The sequence below is a fragment of the Pezoporus occidentalis genome, unplaced genomic scaffold, assembly GCF_034315485.1.
Source record: "Pezoporus occidentalis ecotype Australia unplaced genomic scaffold, CSIRO_AGI_Poc_V1 ctg109, whole genome shotgun sequence".
Lineage (NCBI taxonomy): Eukaryota > Metazoa > Chordata > Aves > Psittaciformes > Psittacidae > Pezoporus > Pezoporus occidentalis.
This window is the reverse complement of record NW_026912875.1, coordinates 1779227-1798920: the sequence shown is the minus strand read 5'-3', so window position 1 is coordinate 1798920 and position 19694 is coordinate 1779227. Positions and strand designations below refer to the sequence as shown.

Sequence of the window (19694 nt, the reverse complement as noted above, 5' to 3'; positions counted from 1 at the left end):
TGCTGAACCCAGGACAGTATCCACCTCTTATTCCATACCATTCACGTCATGCCCAGATCCCACATTTTTCTATGTACTGCTGCTTTTGTCTCAGGACAACTGTTTATTCAATGGGGCAAAAAGTGGTGGTTACTTCTAGGAAAAGAAACTAAAATAGGTACTATCCTTACACTTAGGAGGAGTAGTTTCAAATTTGGTGGAAAGGTTTTGTTGTATTGGAATATATTTATCTGTTCCTCTCTAAATCTCTTAAATTTGACCTAAGTTTTTATCTGTAAGATTCTACTAAGCAACTTGCAAACATTAGTTTAATAAATTTGATCCCTCACATGACTATGGGCTATCTAGGATTCAGTAGAATTTCTCCTGTAATGCACCTTTGTATTGTTTTGTTGTTCAGTTGCTTCTCTTACATTCTGAGTGTTCTCCTCCTTTTCTGGTAGGTAACAGAAGGAAGTACTAGGCTGAGCTAAACACAGAAAATAACGTGAAGTCTTGAGATGTGAGTGTAGACTGATACATAGAGCCAGTAGAGGCAGAACGACTGAATTTGGAAGAAAATTACTATCTGCGAGTCATTAAATGTGATGGGGAGAGCAACTATAAACAATATGGCAGGATAAAAGAGACTGGGGCAAAAGCCAAACCCAGACATAATAACTGTGAACACCTGGACGAAGTAAGTGGGATAGGTGATAAAACAATAAGGGAGGAAAAGCAGCATATTGCATGTGGATCATACACTGGCAAAGTGGTTTGGATGGTCTGGAGGCCTGTTTGGAGAAAAGGATTGAATTAGAAGTTGAAAAGAAGGGCAGTTTGCACTGGCAGAATGAGAAGGTGCAGGTGGATAGGTGGTCAGGTGGATCTGGAGACAGTTAGAAAAGGGACTGGGGAAAACTTGCTCAGGGTTTGCTGTAGAAGCAGACTGCACGCCAGACAGGAATACAAAGTAGAAAATTAATTGTGGTAACATGGAAAGAAAAAAAGACCTAGGAGATAGATCAGAAAGAGGCAGAACTACGACAAGAAGGAAGGATGATAGAGAAGGGATCAGACTTCTGGAAAATTACCTGAAAAGGTGGATGCCCATGGCAGCAGTGTTTTTTACTGCTGAGGAACATGCACAGGTAAGGATAGGGCCCTTAAGAGGTGTGAAGGGCAGCACTGGTTTAGGCTTAACTGCTTCAGTTCATCATACTCTCCTCATTGATGAATTAAGCTTACGGTGACCAGGATGACAACACACCTCATTTAAGTGTTTCCACCCCTAGGGCAGTCGGTTCCAAGTGTACTAGACACCCCTCCAAGGGTGGAATCAGTAAGTGAACTTTGATTATTCTCTTGCTGGCTTAATCTCCTCATTTACTCTTCAGATGCAGTGTGCACCATCTTAACTGTTCACACTCTTGATACAGCTTTGAGCTATTAAAGAAAAAACCCCACTAACTCAGCAGAATGCATAATGCCACTTCTGAGTTTTGCCTGTAGAAATGTTAGAAGCCATAATGAGGGCATACTTCTCCCTTTTCCGGCGAGTAGAATCCCAAGATCTCAGCATGTCTGTGTTGCTGAAGACTCCATGAAAGCCACTCTGTCAATTCATTTTCTTTCTGCTGGTTCAGTGAGAGTTTAACAAACTTCCTCTGTCAATAGATGCTCCACCAGTTCAAAAAGAGGAGGAGGCTGTAAAGCTGAGTGTTTCTATCTATTTTATGGGCACATGAGAATTTAATTTGCAAGCATTTTTTTTAAACCTGGAAAACTATGCATAAATGTTTTCCTTCTGAAGTAGTTGTATCCAGTTGAAGTTGAATTACTTGACATTTAGGATGTGTCAGAGCTGTAGACCACCTGTACAATCCTGATTTCTGTACATATGCATGCTGATCATTATGCATACAGCTTAATCACTCTCCACCTCTCTACTCGTTTTGTCTTCTGTGAGACTTCTGTCTTCCTGCACAGGCAGGGCATGTTTTGGTGTCAGGGCTGTGTCGTGAAAAAAACATTGTCCTCATTATTGAAATGATGGATGGGTAATTAATGTACTTCAGGAAGTATTGCAATTTAGGCAGCTGAACACTGCCTTTGGGAATTGATTTCAGTTCTTTCTCCCATAGGGAGTTCATGTATATGGGATAGTAGGCAAACTGAGTGTTACAAAACCACCCATTTCATTGAAGAGCGCCAGAAAAATCCAGCGATCAGCGTGAGCATTCTGCTGAACAGCTTGCTCGCTTACACTTGGAATCAGCAAGAGCTTGGGGGCTTTGAGTGTGCAAACACCAGGCACTCTCTGAAGTCAAGTTCTAGGCTTCTCATTACTCCTCTCCGACCCTCCAAAAAATATGTATTTCTGACCATGATGGCTCTTTGACTTCAGTATGTGATCTGTAAAATGGTAATGCAGTCTCCTTCCATGGGATAATCTTGATGAAACAGTTTCTGATGGAAGAATAGTTTTTGGTCAAGACTATTTGAATTTCATATTAAAAATTGCCTTTTTTGGACCTTTTTTTGCTATCTTATAATTTTTGGGTTTGTAAGATTAAATTTTTTGATCTACACTTTATATTTATTCTGGTCAAGGCATTAAAATAATCATGTAACAAAATTGTCAAAGGTATATTAGAAAAAGCTGACAAGCTGTTTTCCACACCTGGATTTTTCAGATTTTATGTATTCTTACCAAAGTTTAAATCTACTTAGATTTTCTGAATACAGGAAAAAAAAAAAAAAACAGTATCTCATCAAGGATATGCTTAAGGACACAGTAGATATTATTGAAGCAAGTTGTTCTCAACCTTTTTCACTCTTGTTTTCAAGAAGTAATTTAGATATTTTTTCTACGAGTGATTTTTTTAACGCCCCCTCTTTATGGAATTAACGTGTTTGTGACATTGGCTGCATCTTTTTGTCAGTGCAACACAATCAGTATAGGTTTCTCTTTCTTTCTGTTTTTCTCCATCTGTTGATTTTTTATTTTTTTTTTTTCCTTTTTCCTCTATGGGTTTCTCTTTTCCAATGACTTTTCATTCAACTGTAGAAGCTTCATGGTAATTGTGGTGATTGCTTGTCTATGGTGACGTCCGTAACTGAGCTTTGTGCCGTGGGAACACAGAGAATATATGATTTTCAGACTCAGCATTTGTAGCCATATATGTGAGCTGTTCCTGCTGCCAAATACTTAGGGACCACCACAAAAAGAGAGAGGGAAGGGTTTCAAGAACCACCCACAGTGTCTATATGCCTTTGCTTTAAGAAACATGGATATAATTAAGTCTCTCTTTTAACTGTGCTGAGAAAAAGTATTTCAATGAAAAAATTATTTATATATGTGGATTGAATATATACTTTGATTACCAACTGTTAAAAACATGATGGAAAGAATGTTGTCAGGAGTAGAACAGGTTGAATAGTAGCATTAAAACACTGATAGGGGAAAGGGTCTTTGTTAAATATTGTCAGTATTATTTTGGACTGTTACAGACTGTGGATTGCTTTAGATACCGTGCTTTACTTAAATTAGCTTATGAAACTGTTCAAGGGTTTTATTGTTTGTTGAAGTACACTAAAAAACAAGAACTTGAGCAGTTATTATCCCAACCCTTATGTCTCAGTCTCTCCTCAAACTAGTCCTTTGTTCAAATGTGTATATATTATTCTCCTTAACTGTACAGTGTTCACCTTTCTGGATTGCTAGATAGTTTCATCTCCTTAAACTGTTCATTGCGAAGTGATAGATAAAAGTTAAAGGCTTTTTTGTCATAGGCATTGTGAGACCAAAGAAAAGAGTGGCTTCTACTTAGTCTGTCCTTTTACCTTTTCAGACTACGGGAGTGTTAGCTTGACCTCTTTTTTTCCTCTTTAGTCATCACAGTGAAGTTGTCAAATAGAGATAGCAGATTGGAATTTACTTGTCAAAATGCATATCAAACAATTTACACATTCTTAGTGATGATCAGAAAGTGTGAAGAAAAGCAGTACTTTGAATTAGAACAAGAGCTAAAACCAGTGTAGTTCTTAACTAATGTAATTGCCAAAGTTTTCTCTTGACTGCAAAGGGATACCCTGTTTCACTAAAACACGGAGAATGGTTACTTTTATTAGTACCAAGGATCTTTAAGAATAGAGAGTACTTCAGAGAAGATGCTCTTTTTTCCACCTTACAGTACTCCTGCTACAGTATTGTACAGTACTCTCTTCCAGAAGACTACATTAGAACTGATCTAACTCACTATCATTTTCTGTCTGAATGAATGTTTAGACAGCAAATGTGTTAAATCAGATGATTTCTCATTAACTGAGTAGCTTTTCTTTTATCTTGATGCCTATTTAGCTGCTTCACAGGCAGCAGTTGTGGTTATGTGGCAACAGAAATAGTAATACCAAGTCATCACAAAAAGTGCATCACCTTGCATTTAATATTGATGCATTTGATTTGTTTTAAATTTTTTTCTTTGCTCTGATCTTCCTGTGTTGACATAAAATTTGGGAAGGAGTAAAGTCCTACTTGACATGTTCAATAAATTTTAAAAATCAATATTCTCAAACACAAGCTAATCCAGTAATCACTTCCTTTGTATTGCAGCCTACTGTTATCTCTCTTTAATAGATGTTATTATTTGGGCTTTAGTTACTGCAGTAATAAATTCTAATTAACACAGCAGTTAATAAATGAAAGACCGACACTTCAGTCTGAAATTTTACAATGGGTAAACTTACACTGTGTGTTAGTATATTTCTTATTTACTGTATTTCCATAATTATTGTTTACTTAAATTCATCTAGAGACTGCATACAATTAAAATAGAACTTGGGAGTTCTGTGGTTGCATAGATAATACTTAGCTTGCTATTCATGGACTACTATTCCCGACCACCTAGAGTTACTGGGAATCCTTACTAGAACATGTGCATTTTCACTTCAGTTTTCAGTATTTCAAATTAAAACCTTGCAAGTTTTGCAGCTTGAGCATATTACATTGTGTTTAGTTCCCAGTTATGATCGTATCTTGGGCAGGGGAGGTGGGCTTGGTTTTGGTTTTACCTTAAAAAGAAGGCAAGCTGGTCATTTAGGTTTTGGGCAATGATTAAATGATTAGTTATTTCTGATTTTGATCTCAGCATTATTGAAGAGTAGTACTTATTTTTCAGTTCTTTTGTGTTGATCCATCTTACTTTCTTTCACGTCAGTGGCTCTTACAGCTGTTTCCTTACTTTTTTCTGCATCATGTTTCTTAAATACCTCTATTCAAGTTATACATAACTTGCTATCCTTTTGTTACCTGCTTTTGCATTTTTTAAAATTGGCTTGTCTTACTTCTTCGACTAAGCTTACCATAATTTGTAAAATTATTTTTGTAGTTTTTCAATCTCATTTCAAAAGCTTATTTCGTAGAAGACTAAAGTCCAAAATGAAATTGTCCAGTTGTCACCATTCTCATTCACCATTTTACGTTCTTGAAATTGTACAAAGATCCTTTCCAACCAACAGTCCAAAATCCTAGTTTTACCTCTCAGAGAATGTGTCATGCAATTTTGAATGACAGATGTCTTTTTTTGCGTTAATATGAAACACCCATTCATGAGGACTCCAGTGTTAAAATCAGATTAATATTATTATTATTATTCATGCTACAGTAAAATAATCTGATCTTTTCCTGTGCTTGTGGATGCTGCTTGCACACACAAAATCTGATCCTTTAACTGAACAGTTCTTGTGTGGTAGAATTGTCAGCAGTAGTTCCAGTTCTAGAAAATTCGGCAGTTATTTAAATAACTTGAGAGTTATTACTATTTGTGAGAAGATGTAGTACATTTTGGAGGAACAGGCTAAGATGAAGCGTGATGTTGCCTGTGGTCTTTTGGACTGCATAGTTACAATTTCTATGAAGGTAAGAAAGAGAAGATGTTAAGACCATGTTCTTGCCTGTAAATATAGCATAAGGTGACATAGCTAATGTGGTAGAACACGTTACCTGTGTTCCCAAAACTGCTGAATAATGAAATTCATTATCTGTGCCTGATGAAGATAGCACCAAGGCTATTTTTCATTGCTGTATCTAATAACCTCTGTCTTACTGAGATTAGGTAGATAAGGCTATGTGCTTACAGCAACAGTGTCATTTATGACAGATAAATAAAATTAAGTGTTATGTATCTATTGCTGCTAGAGAGGTCATGCTGCATTTTGCCATGGTTTTATGCATCTGATGATAGGTGTTCCTGTTGCCAGTTAAGGGGCCTTTGTTTCCAGAAGTAGTGATATCAGTTCTGAACTTCAGAGTTTATGAAACTTGAAAAAAAAAAAAGTGAATAATTCTCAGCAATTAAAAAACTTATAGACATTTATTTTAGACATATATGAGGTTGCTGTAAAAGAACATTCTAATATGTTAAACAGTTCATTTAGAAATGTGAGTCATTAGGAGAAGGGGATGAACACAGTATGATCTTGTATAACTACAGAGCAAAAATTGAGAAGGGAAACTGTTGAGTTCAACAGAATGCTTTGAAGAAATAAAGGGTTAAAATGATAGAAAACAGAGTTTTCTGGGGGAGGGAAAGACGTCTTTCCTCTTCCACACCAGAAATTTAAGACATTGTGCATAATGCAAAGATAAAAATTGTATAATTCAGAGGGAAGCAGTTTTCTTCCACTGCTATCATGTCTAAACAATTCTGGATACAATTTTAATTTGCTAGTGTTGTTGAAGTCTTCATAAAACTTGTTTTGATTTTTGTCTTATGCTTCCTTGAAGACTCAAATGGTAAACATTTGGACATAATGACGCAAACAGTAGGCTATCAATCAATCCCAGTTTTCACAGCATTGTTGTTCATTCAGAAAAGCTGTGTGAACTGACCTCTCTCTACAGCAGTGTCATTAGTTCTTTCAGAAATAAAGCAAGGATCAAAAAGACTTCCAGGATTTTTCTCTTAAGACTTGCTGTACTGAATGATTTTGTAAAATTAGAGATCAGCTGTTTTCAATTAACTCTCAGCTTTTTTTAATGTATATTGTATGAGAGACTACATATTAATTGTTTTTTGTTCTCCCTCAGTTTTCTGAGCAGGGACTTCCAGTAAATTAGTCAAACAGAAAATTGAATTTAGATTTGCTGTGTTACGTCCTAATTTTGATACAAGTGACAAGTAATGCAATAGAAGGAGGTAAATGTATGCAGTGTGAATAGTTTTGGATTGACATGAAATATAGCTGAAATTGCTCTCTCTGAGGTCAGAATTATTTGGGCTTGGAGCTTACTATGAGAGCTGCACAGCACCATCCCAGTCCTTGCTGCTCCAGTGGTAAGCAAGTTTAGGAAGCTTTTGCTCCTCATGTCTGGCTAGTAAGTCTGACTGTGCTCTCTGCAGGCTGGTCTCTACTTTTCAATGCTGTGAAGGTACAGTGTTGAAATACTTTTCCAGGCCACCTACATTTAAAATAAACTAGCCATGATCAGTTTTAGGCAGTTTTAGCCACACTTTAGTCCCAGATGGATATGACAGTATTGTGAAAGGTTACAAGTCCTGTAGTGTGTAGGCATACTAAAAGACAATTAAAAGCTCAGTAGTGATGTGAATGCTAGTCTACTGACTTCTGTGCTATGGCAGTCATCTTGCAGGTCGGAACTGAACTTCAGACTACTACTTAAGCTGTTCCACCCTCCTTGTGTCCTTGACTCAGTGGTGCTCTCCAAGTTAGAGCAGGTCATTATGTACGTCTCCTTTCTGGTGTGAGTCATTATTTGTGCCTGTTATTTTTTCCTAACCAGGCCATCTGCTTGGATTATCCTTCTGCATCTGCCTTTCATCTGTCTGACTTCCAACTTTTTGATTTTATTTTTTTATACACCCCCCATCCCCCAACCTGCCCCAGCTGCTGCCTGGTTTTTGTTGGGATTTTTTTGTTCTTAAGTTGTAATTGAAAGACATTATGTTTTCTGAGTTAAAATTGCGAGGGGTAGAAGTCCAAAGGTTGTCTTGACATTATAGAATTAATAGTCATGAGTGCAAAATTCATAAGTAATATATATATAATGAATTATTTTGTCCAGACTACACAGAAAGGTACAAGTAATCTGAGGGTTAATAGTGTGGCAGCTGTGCTGTTTATGTTTTTGTTAGCCATCTTCATTTCCTGACAAGCTCTTTGCATAACCAAAGAGGCTGTTCTGGCTTGCTTACTCCCAGAAGAGAAGAGACAAACCCATGGTGGGGATCTGGGTGCTTGTTGTGATCTTTTTGCATAGAATTCTCAGGAAGCATCAAGCATATCTTGGTTTTAAGGATTTCTCCAACCTTACCTCAATTGAGTATACAAGGATTATCTGTTTGGTAACTAGTAACCCCTCTACCCCTTTCCTAGTGGCAAATGAGATGACATTTAATAAGTCCATATGCTGTACCCTGTATTTAGGATGGAGTGATGCTGGGCACAGGTATGAAATGGGAGCAGAGTGTCTGGCAAGTAGCCCTGTAGAGAGGGATTTGGGATTGCTGGTCGACAACAGGTTCAGTACACGTCAGCAGTGTGCCCTGGCAGCCAAGAGAGCAAACCACATCTTTACGGGCATCAAATATAGTATAAGCAGCCAGTCAAAAGAGGGGATTATTCCACTGCATTCAGTGTTGGCATGGCCTCACCTGGAATACTGTGTGCAGTTCTGGCCCTTTCAATAAAGAAGGTGAAGGTCCTTGAATGTGTCCAAAGGAGCTGGTGACAGGTCTGGAAGGATCTGGAAGGAATGTCTTATAAGGGAGCAGTTAAGGACTTTGGGCTTGTCTAGTTTGGAGAAAAGGAGGCTAAGGGGCAATCTCGTTGCTCTCTACAGCTTCCTGAGGAGGTGGAGAGGGGAGTGCTAAGTTCTTCTTCATGGTACTCAGTGACAGGACGTGTGGGAATGGCTCAAAGCTGCAACAGGGAAGCATTTCTTCACTGAGTAGGTGGTCAAATGCTGGAACAGGCTTCCTAGAGAGGCAGTTGATACCCCAAGCCTGCCAGTGTTTAAGAGCACTTGGACAATGCCCTTAATAACATGCTTTAATAACATGCCCTGAATTGGGCAGGCAGTTAGACTTGGTAGTCATTGTAGGTCCCTTCCAACTGAAACATACTGTTCTAGTCTAGTCTGCTTTCTTCCATCTAGCAACTTCCCTAATATCACAAGAGCGATGTGCTTTTTTTTTTTTCCTACGTCACTTTGTGACTTAGAAGTGGTTTCTGGTCATGCACATGCATTCACGTTCAAAAGGGTAAGATATAGGAAGAGGTGCAGCAAATAGGGAAATAATCCTGTTTCTCTGACAAGTCTTTGGAAATTTGTTCAGCTTCAGCTAAATTGATTCTGTCAGCCACCCAATAAGTTTTATTAGTATCAGACTCCAGACTATTCTCTTCAAATTTGTCAGAAGGCAAATGATTTTATTCAGGCACAACAAACTTTTATGTCTATTCTATAACAGTAGTAGTATGAAGTGGAGAAAGTCAAGTCCTCCACAGAGAAAAATTATTATTTTTCTTAACGTAGCTTATTCTGTTTGGAAGTCACAAGCCTGCACTTCGGAAATTCTCTGCAGAAGAAAAGTGGTATATTTCATCCTAGAGCAGTCTGCTTCAAGAACTGCAATAGAGCTGCACTTCCTGGGAGTATGAGCGTGCTACCTCCAGGTCCTGGATAGAATGCTATGGGTCTGAAAATCAGACATTTTCTTCATTTCTTTTTCTGATTGTAGAAAATTACTCGAAATTGGCCAAGTTTTCTGTCAGTAATCTGCCATGCATATCTTGACAAAATGTTTTGCTTGTGGTGAATTTTCAGTTTTAAAAGGTATATTTTTTGTGTTTTAGGAGGAGACCTCAGGTTCTTTACACACTGCATGGATATTGCAGTGTGTTGCCACAGAATTTATCACTTAGACAAAAGATGAGTGAAGAGACAAAAAGGAGAAATTAGAGGCACAGAGGGGTGATGTAGCTTGCACCTGGTCACACCAAGGTCAGTAACAGAGTTAAGAATTGGATTTTTTTTGAATCCTGATCTAAATCAGTGTGTCTCACCCCAAGGAGATCAAAGAGGTCAGTCAGTATGACTGAGCCATCAAAAACACAAAGTGTATAGACTTACAGGATATTTTTTATGGTTAGTTTCATCGAAAATGTGAGAATATTCTGAAATCAGTTTATTTTTAGAGTTATTTTTTCTTTTTAGTAGGATTCATCAACCTATTAACGTTCATGTCTTGTATAATCACTGGTACCTTTAGTGTTGTAACTGGTACAAGCGTAACTGAAGATTTTAATGGCTCTACCAAAGCTTTCAGCAGATAGCAGTAAACCTCTGTGACAACTTGCAACATGAAGTTCTCAACCAGGACACTGCAGTGCACAGCCAGACTTAGACATTGTAGTGTCAGTGGTTTTATTTTTTTCTACTAAACAAAGGAGGGCTAGAACATGTGTTGTAGAATCACAGAATAGTTAGGGTTGGAAAGGGTCTTAAGATCATCTAGTTCCAACCCCCCTGCCATGGGCAGGGACACCTTATGCTAAATTGTATCACCCAAGGCCTTGTTCAACCTGGTCTTGAACACTGCCAGGGATGGAGCATTCACAGCCTCCCTGGGCAACCCATTCCAGTGCCTCACCACCCTAACAGGGAAGAATTTCCTCCTTATATCCAATCTAAACTTCCCCTGTTTAAGTTTTAACCCATTACCCCTTGTCCTATCACTACAGTCTCTAATGAAGAGTCCCTCCCCAGCATCCCTATAGACCCCCTTCAGATACTGGAAGGCTGCTATGAGGTCTCCACGCAGCCTTCTCTTCTCCAGGCTGAACAGCCCCAACTTTCTCAGCCTGTCTTCATACAGGAGGTGCGCCAGTCCCCTGATCATCCTCGTGGCCCTTCTCTGTACTTGTTCCAACAGTTCCATGTCCTTTTTATGTTGAGGACACCTGAACTGCACACAATACCACAAATGAGATCTCATGAGAGCAGAGTAGAGGGGCAGGATCAGCTCCTTCGACCTGCTGGTCATGCTCCTTTTGATGCAGCCCAGGATACGGTTGGCTTTCTGGGCTGCAAGCGCACACTGAAGCCGGCTCATGTTCATTTTCTCATCACCAGCACCCCCAAGTCCTTCTCTGCAGGGCTGCTCTGAATCCCTTCTTTGCCCAACCTGTAGCTGTGCCTGGGATTGCTCCGACCCAGGTGTAGGACCTTGAGCTTGTCATGGTTGAACTTCATGAGGTTGGCATCAGCCCGCCTCACAAGCGTGTCAAGGTCCCTCTGGATGGCATTCCTTCCCTCCAGCGTATCAACCGAACCACACAGCTTGGTGTCATTGGCAAACTTGCTGAGGGCGCACCCAATCCCACTGTCCATGTCAGTGATGAAGATGTTGAACAAGACCGGTCCCACACTGATCCCTGAGGGACACCACTCGTTACTGGTCTCCAGGCGGACACTGAGCCATTGACCACAACTCTTTGTGTGCGGCCATCCAACCAGTTCTTTATCCACCGAGTGGTCCATCCATCAAATTGATGTCTCTCCAATTTAGAGACAAGGATGTCATGTGGGACAGTGTCAAATGCTTTGCACAAGTCCAGGTAGATGGCATCAACTGCTCTACCCCTGTCCATCATTTCTGTAGCCCCATCACAGAAGGCCACCAAATTGGTCAGGCAGGAATTCCCCTTAGTGAAGCCATGCTGGCTGTCACCAAGCACCTAGTTGTTTTTCATGTGCCTTAGCATGCCTTCCAGGAGAACCTGCTCCAAGATTTTGCCAGGCACAGAGGTGAGACTGACTGGTCTGTAGTTCCTTGGGTCACCCATTTTCCCCTTCTTGAAAATGGGGGTTGTATTTCCCTTTTTCCAGTCATTGGGAACTTCACCTGACTGCCATGATTTCTCAAATATGATGGACAGTGGCTTAGTAACTTCATTCGCCAGCTCCTTCAGGACCCGCAGATGGATCTCATCAGGACCCATGGACTTGTGCATGTTCGGATTTTTAAGATGGTCTCAAACCAGATCCTCTCCTACAGTGGGCCCAAGGTCTTCCTTCTCACAGTCCCTGCGTCTGCCTTCCAAGACTTGGGTGGTTTGGTGAGAGCCTTTGCCAGTGAAGACCAAGGCAAAGAAGTCATTCAAAACCTCAGCCTTCTCCAAATCCTGTGTAGCCAGCTCTTCCGAGAGCTTCCTGAGGGGGCCTATGTTCTCCCGAGTCTGTTTTTTATTTGCTATGTACTTGTAGAATCCCTTCCTGTTATCTTTAATACCTCTAGCTAAGTTTAATTCTAACTGGGCCTTAGCTTTCCTGACCTGGTCCCTAGCTTCCCAGACAACATCCCTGTACTCTTCCCATGCCACCTGTCCTTGCTTCCACTTATTATAAGCCTCTTTTTTCAATTGAATTTTCCTCAGGAGCTCCTTATCCATCCAAGGAGGTCTCCTGGTCCTCCTGCTGCACTTCCTTCTAGTTGGGATGCAACACTCCTGAGCTTGTAGCAGGTGTTCCTTGAATATCAACCAAGAGTCTTGGGCCCCCCTGCCCTCTAGGGCTGTGGTGTTTGTGCTGTATGACTATTAGCAGTTCTCTGGCAAAATTTTGGCCTAGGCCAATTTATTCTCTTCCTGAAAATTTGAGCTGTGTTCATGGATTAACAGTCTGGGGTCTACTGTCAGTAAGCAATATGGACGGGGAGATAATTTAGCTGAATAGGCACTTGCCCTGAGGTCCAGAGAGTGGCTTCTGGTCCATCTTACGAGCTACATCTATACCTTTAAATTAGATATATGTACTGTATCATAAGGGGTAGATTGAGCAAAAGCATTCCCATCTTCCTTACTTCTCTTTTGCAGTATTGTTCTATTCTGCCTTGATGCGTGTAGGTACAAATTGATTTTCCCAGGAGATAAATATCTTGTAAGGCTAGAAAGAAGAGAACCTGCAAAACTAAAGGACCTACAAATGGAACTGGGAGATAAGTAGCAGCCATGTCAATAATGAAAAGCAGAGTAATCTACTAATAAACACTTTTGACTGTGTCTTTCTTCTCTAAGATTTGGCAGCACTTGCTAATAGTAGCTGTCCCATTTTTTTGATACCTCATTCTAATGAGAGATTTTGATAACTTCACATTCAGTGGACAAATTGTACTATCTTATTTGGCACCTGTAGCGATTTGAAGAATATTTGTAAGAAAGTAGAGGTAAAACTGCACCTTATGTCAAAGCCAGAGTCTTATGCAGTGGCTTGGGATGTACACAGAGGTGCTGTAGTCTTTAAAGATTTGAATGCCTGTTGTGTCCTTGCTCTTTGTCCTGATGGTATCATCACCAGACTTAAAATGGCAAAATTCAGTGGGTCTGTACACTTTGGGAAATTTCACTAAGTCCAGTATCTTAATGCAAACTGTTAGCCACTGGCAATTTAAGCAAAGAAGCCAGATATATGGACCAGATACACAAATAGATACCATTCTGCCAGATAAGATGTTGGGGATTAATTTCCCCAGGTTGAAGGAAGGATGGTTGCAAAGCCAGCTCTCTAAAACTGCAAACTAATACAGCAAAATTAGCTGTAACTCATTTCAGAGCTATGTACCTGCAGTGCATTGTTCACATAGCTAATGATTCCTATAATGTTGCCAACTAATTAATGATATTAACTTAGCAAATTCTGTTTGTAAATGATGTATATGTGTGTTTTAAGTTTTATGGATATATTTTTCTGCTGTAAAGTGAAAAAATACTTTCTGAACTCTAAAAAAAAAATGCTTGTTATTAGCCAAGCTGTTGTTAAAGATTAGATGATTATCTGTCAGTTTTGAAGCTAACTCTTGTTTTTTTAAAAAAAATTAAAATGAACTTTTGATGAAGATTCACTTCCAGACTTAACACTGAATTGTTTTGAGGGGATTTGTTTATTTATGATTTTGTTTAAAGTTACTGTTCAGGCTAAAGAGCCCTTCAGATGTTCCATTACTCATTTATTCTTTCCTGAAGAAAGTTTTTTCAGGACTAAATTCTTTAATTGTACTTTGATGGAGATCTCTAAATACTTTAATCTACTAGCTGTTCCAAAGAAGGTACAGTACATGTACAGAAAAAAATATTTCATGTGTGCAAACTCTATTGCCTGCTCATTAAAGAATTTATTTTTCAATGAGTAAGGGGCCGGAAGAAGCTAATGTAAGTATTTTAGCAAGGGTTTGTATTTCTCTGATAAACAGCACTCCCCTTCTGTTTGTGATCACAGGATGAAAGCTCTCTAAGCTTGTATATGTACATTTTTACTGCTACATCATGTAGTGTGTTCTTAAGATTGAGATCTCATTCCCCAGGAAGCATTTCTGTCTAAGATTAATTGCCCTTTTAAAATCAGTGTTTGATGTATTCCTTTGGCTATATCCTGACTCACTTTAACCCTCTTTGACCTGACCCCACTGACTATTACTGCCATGGCTGAAGCAGAAATACTTCAGCTTGATGTATGCAGTACAGACTTGAGCCTGCAGTTTTTCACATCGATGGATTCAATTAGCTGAGTTTTTACTGATCAGCTTTAGCAGAGATTGAAGAATTTATCAGACGTGGAACAAAACTGTCCATTACTTTGGGGTTAATCGAATAGCTCATCTCCATTTTCATGTCTAGTTTTCTTGTGAAGGGGTTTGCTTTGTTAAGTATCATAATATTACTGGAAAGAGCATTTAAAAGGAAAAAAAAAAGGCAAAACCAGTTTATTTTTCTCCAGTTAAATGGAAGAAGGTGCAAAACATGCATTAGCAACCATTAAGCCTTTGATGTGTACATGTTGCTTATCACTTTTTGGGCAAACGTTTTAAGGTTGTAATTATGTCCAAATGTCTACTTTTGAATTTGATTTATTAAACTGAGCAGGTTAACAATTAGCATTATGGCTTGATGAAAATAAGTGAATGTTGTTGGTCTTTTCTGTACTGATAACAATTTTGCAGCAACAGTAATCCTTCTTTGGTTTGCCTTACTAGGAATAGTTCATCATTTCATTAGCTGAAAAGTTCATTCTAATGAGATGGACAGCCATTAGAATTGAAGAATATTTTCAGGCATGATATGAATTATAGTAACTTGAAAATGAAGTAAAATAGAGGTTGAAAGTTCAAGAATGCCATTAAAAAACCTTTTAAAAGTGTATGAATGTGCATATGTATGGGGAATATTTAATACAATTGTATAGAGAATTTGCTATTGGCTTAGCATGATAGTATTTTGAAAACAATGACAGAAAAGTTCTCACAGACTATGAGCAATGAGGTCATTTACAGCAAATTGATTTGCTTTATACCAGTCTTTGTAGAGAAAAATCTTTCTCCTTTTTTTTTTTTTTCCTTTTTTTCTTTGTTTTAAAGAACCATAATGATAAAATTTATTTCCCTGGCTGTATACAGAGCCTTAATTTCTGAAGGTCAGTTTTAGACAGTTTAGAGGGAAGGGAAACCTCAAATCAAGTTAAGGGCATGGTGCATGAAAGGGTTAACTTACTGTAAGTCAAGATGCCTGCTGTTTAAAAAAGCTACACAGCTCCTAAAAGTGATTTAGCTTTCCCTCAACAATGGAAAACATATCATGGATGAGTTGGGCTCAATTTGTCGTGCATTTAAGTGCTTATCTTTTAATGCACATCTTGTCTCTTCCTTGTGTATATAAATGTGTTGTGTGCTTGCTTGTTACGTGGAACAGCAGCATAATTTGCATTGAACTTTGCCACATTGTTCACGTGTGCATAGCCAAATGTAAATGTATTGCTGAAAACTGTGTTGTAAGTTTCGCTTGGTGACTCCAGTCTTTTATAAGCTAGCACAGATTTATTGCTGGTTTAGGGCTGAGGTACTGATGCTAAGAAGGGGTATAAGACTATTTCCTGGGAATTTCATCTTATAATTTTTATTCTATTTTATTTTTTCTGTCTGAAGCCAGATGTTTGACAGGAAGCATCTTAGACATGGTCATTTTAAGGTCTTCTAAAACCTTTGCGCTACTAAAATGTTAGATGTTTAAGAAAGCATTTTAGGGTTCTGTCATAAATTAGTTTAGGACTTATTGCAACAACCCTATATAAAGCTTCTATTAAATATTAAAAAATAATTTAAAAAACCTTAACAAAGTTTAATTAAGTAAAACTTCTCTTTCCTTCCTCTATCTGCTTTTCCATTGAGCTGCATGAGCTCTTTTATGGAAGGAAAATGGTCATCTTAGTACTCCTGTCAGTAGTTACCTGCTTTGGACTGCATGGAGAATTGTTAAAAATAATCTGCTCAGGCATCATGGACTTACTGGTGTTTGCAGCCAACTTTGCTTCCCTAAAATCTTTCTCAGTGTAACACAAAAAAGTTTGTTACATACTTTCTGGCTAGTATGAAATTTAAGATGCTCCGAAGTGTAATAAACTTTCTTCTGGTGATTAGTTTAGGCCACGTTTTTTATTACATTTCAAAAATATGGCTGTCTAAACTGAGGGCAGACTTGAGGTAGAAGATGAAAGGAAATAATGAGAGAGGAAAAATTGTATGGAGGAGAAAATGATGCATAGCAGTGATGCCAAGTATTTGATTTGCTCCCAATGTTTAATGATGCTTAATGTAGATTGTAGTGTTGCATATTTATCCACTTTCATTTTGAAGGTAGAGAAAGCTAGCACTGTGCTGGAGCAAAATCCAGAGGCTCTAGTCATCCTAAGAACTGTGATAAAGAAACTTTTCCCTTCTCCTTTTAATTCACAAATGTTTAAACTCAAGTAAGAGATGTTTATGCCACAAGATCATGTAGAGATCGGCCAACTGCCTGTGTTAAAACTATGTAAAGAAATATAGCGGTAATTAAAGCTAAATCAGTGAATTTGGACTTCATTACAGTATTGCAATGGAGGAATACTTGAGATATCTTGCCTGGTGTTTGTGGTCAAGTACTCTGCAAGAAGAGAGTTCAGGAGGTTGATACAGGTCTAGTTCTATCATAGCATTTTGGATTAAGAAACAGTAGTCCTTATGAGGGGCTCTCATAAGATGACATCAAGGTGCTATAAGGGTGAAACTGAGACGCATAATAGGAGTGACAAAACACTCTGGAAAGGAGAGAGATTGATGTTTTGAACTGTTTATTTTTGAGAAGAATTTTTAAAAATCAAAATAACAGAGAAGATAGGTTAAGCACTCTCGTTCTGTTATCTGTAAGGAGTTCTTCAGTAAGCTTACTAAAAAAATAACAGCTCTTTTACAAGAGATCTGTTAGCAAAACATGAAGTTGTGGATTTTATTTGCTATTACTCGTCTGTGAGGCCAGAAACTTGTCACAGTTAAAAGTTCTCAGGGATAACTGTGTAGATATCGAGAATGGATTATCCAGAGCCGAGAAAATATATTTAGGAAAACTATGACCTTCCGTTTCAGCCACTGAACCCATGTTATTTTCAGTGGTTGAAACGAGAGATTCTCTTGTTGCGGCCAGTTGACCAGATCTACCTGATTATTTATATTCATATTGGGCATTTGGATTATATCCAGGAATTGAAGTTCTTATTCTCCAAACCACATATTGTGTTTGGAACAGTATTTATTCCAGATACAGAATTGTTTAGAGGAAAAAGAGTTGTTCTGAATGATGCAGTTACCATGTATTTCTGTGTGTGAGTTCTTTGCCTGAAATCAGCATCAGTGGCTTTCCTCAGGGCTGTCAGGATATGTAGGCAGAAAGGAAAGTCAGGCCTGCGCTTTCATGTCACATATCAGTCTCTAAATTTTTGAGGTCAGAGGAACCTTTTGTTGTGGCTAGGCTCTTTTAGAGTCAGCTTTGCAGAACTTTTTGTGTGTTCTTGCTGTTGGTAAAAGGATACTGAATAGTGTATCTTGCAGATTGTGATCCAGTGTATCATCTGTGTTTCTGTTTAAACTGATAATTATTCCAAATTAGGTGAGAGGAAAGAAGTAAGGATTTTGGTTGTTTATGTGCAATTAAAGCAAGGCGAAAAATATCCTAAGATTGCTATGGAAAATGAGTCACTTCCAGCAATGGAGCCTAGTACTGTCATAAGCAGGATCCTTTTTGTGGTAGGGTGGAATTCTCAGAAAAGTAAGGGAAGCCTGGGGATACGATGACTGGAACAGGCTAGTGTGAAGCTTCTGGAAACTCATACTAAGATTTTATTCCTATTCTAAAAAATGTAACAAAAAATACCCTGCTTAATAGAACATGTAGTAGCTTTTGACCTTTGAGCTGTCATTTCTTAAATATAAAATATTTTGTATCGGTAAAGACAACTTAAGTATTCACTGGCTGAAGTATTTGTACTGAGCTCTTTCAAAGAGCAAGTGGTCATTTGACCAAGAGATTTGACCAAGTTCAACTTGTATGTACTTCCCATAAAATCGCATAGGTATTGAGCGCCTGTTAGTACTCAGCAAGTAAGATTTCTTTAAAATACAAGTTTGGTTTTATATTTGAGACCTTTATATGTCAGCTCAGTGTCCAACTGGAGACCAGTAACGAGTGGGGTCCCTCAGAGGTTGGTATGGGGACCAATCTTGTTCAACGTCTTTGTCGGTGAAATGGACAGTGGGATTAAGTGCACCTCCAGCATGTTTGCCAATGACACCAAGCTGTGTGGTTTGGTTGATGCGCTGGAGGGAAGGAATGCCATCCAGAGGGATCTTGACATGCTTGAGAGGTGGGCTGATGCCAACCTTATGAAGTTCAACCAAGCAAAGTGCTAAGTCCTGCGTCTGGGTTGCGGCAATCCCAGACACAGCTACCTGTGAATTTTATGGATATTTCATGTACCACAAAAAATGTGATTTTTGTCATACTTGCAATGAAAATAATTGTGAAGCTTGTTTTATGGTAAATGGTATCCAGTGCTAGTTTCAGTGCTAGCATTTGAAAGATTTTTATATCTCTGCGTCACATTGAACTATTACTGACAATACTGAGGGCTTGGTTTTTTTAGAGATGTTACCTACTTAAAAGTGCAAAAAGTGAAGTATGTTCATCAAGTATTCATTCATTTATATTCTACTACTGGTGCAGAATCCACTGGAGTGCATCTTCTCTAGACTATGAGGCTTGTCTGGGGCTGCCTCTTCTCTTGAATGCCCTAGAATATCCAACCTGATATGCCTAGAGAGGGGAAGGATAACTTCAGCCACTCTCCAGTTCTTTCTCACCACCTGTCGTTACAGGTGAGAATATAGTTTTTGAATTTGCTTGCTAACATAGTGCAGTCTTTGTAAATAATTGTCCCTAGTTTTATATGTGTTCCTCTGTGCTATACCAGAAGTCTAGCTTTCAGGAGGGAAATTTTCACCTTTGCTTGCCAAGGATTTATCCCCAGCCACCTTTTGCTTTAGGCTTTAAAAATTGTCAGCAATATCTGTCAGTAACAAAGTTGGTTGTGTCTACACGTGAAGTACATTACTGAAAGCTATGCATCTGTGCGTAATTTTCTAAGCTATCCTAAGGAGGTAGATTAATAGCTTCCCTGTGAAGATACTGCTATGTCTCTTCAGATTTGGAGATGGCCAAGGCACTAATTTGCTGAGTGCACACGGTCAAGGAGCGCTCTGCCTGCTTCAAGGTACATGCACCAAAGGCCTGTTCTCCTACCTGGTAATCTGAGTTGCCGGAGAGGTGTAAAGGAA

At 38.8% G+C, this 19694-nt stretch overlaps 1 protein-coding gene across 4 annotated transcripts in view; it reads left to right on the top strand.

The window, feature by feature from the left end:
* The window catches only part of ATG5 (autophagy related 5), an 81468-nt gene that overhangs the window by 53665 nt on the left and 8109 nt on the right, over window positions 1-19694 (top strand). The window contains exon 8 of one of the 4 annotated variants that reach the window (XR_009965999.1): window positions 9859-10006. The exons of the other annotated variants lie outside the window; for them this stretch is intronic. The gene's annotated coding sequence lies outside the window, so the exon portion shown is untranslated. The remainder of the gene's footprint in view (window positions 1-9858; window positions 10007-19694) is intronic. 4 annotated transcript variants of the gene reach the window in all.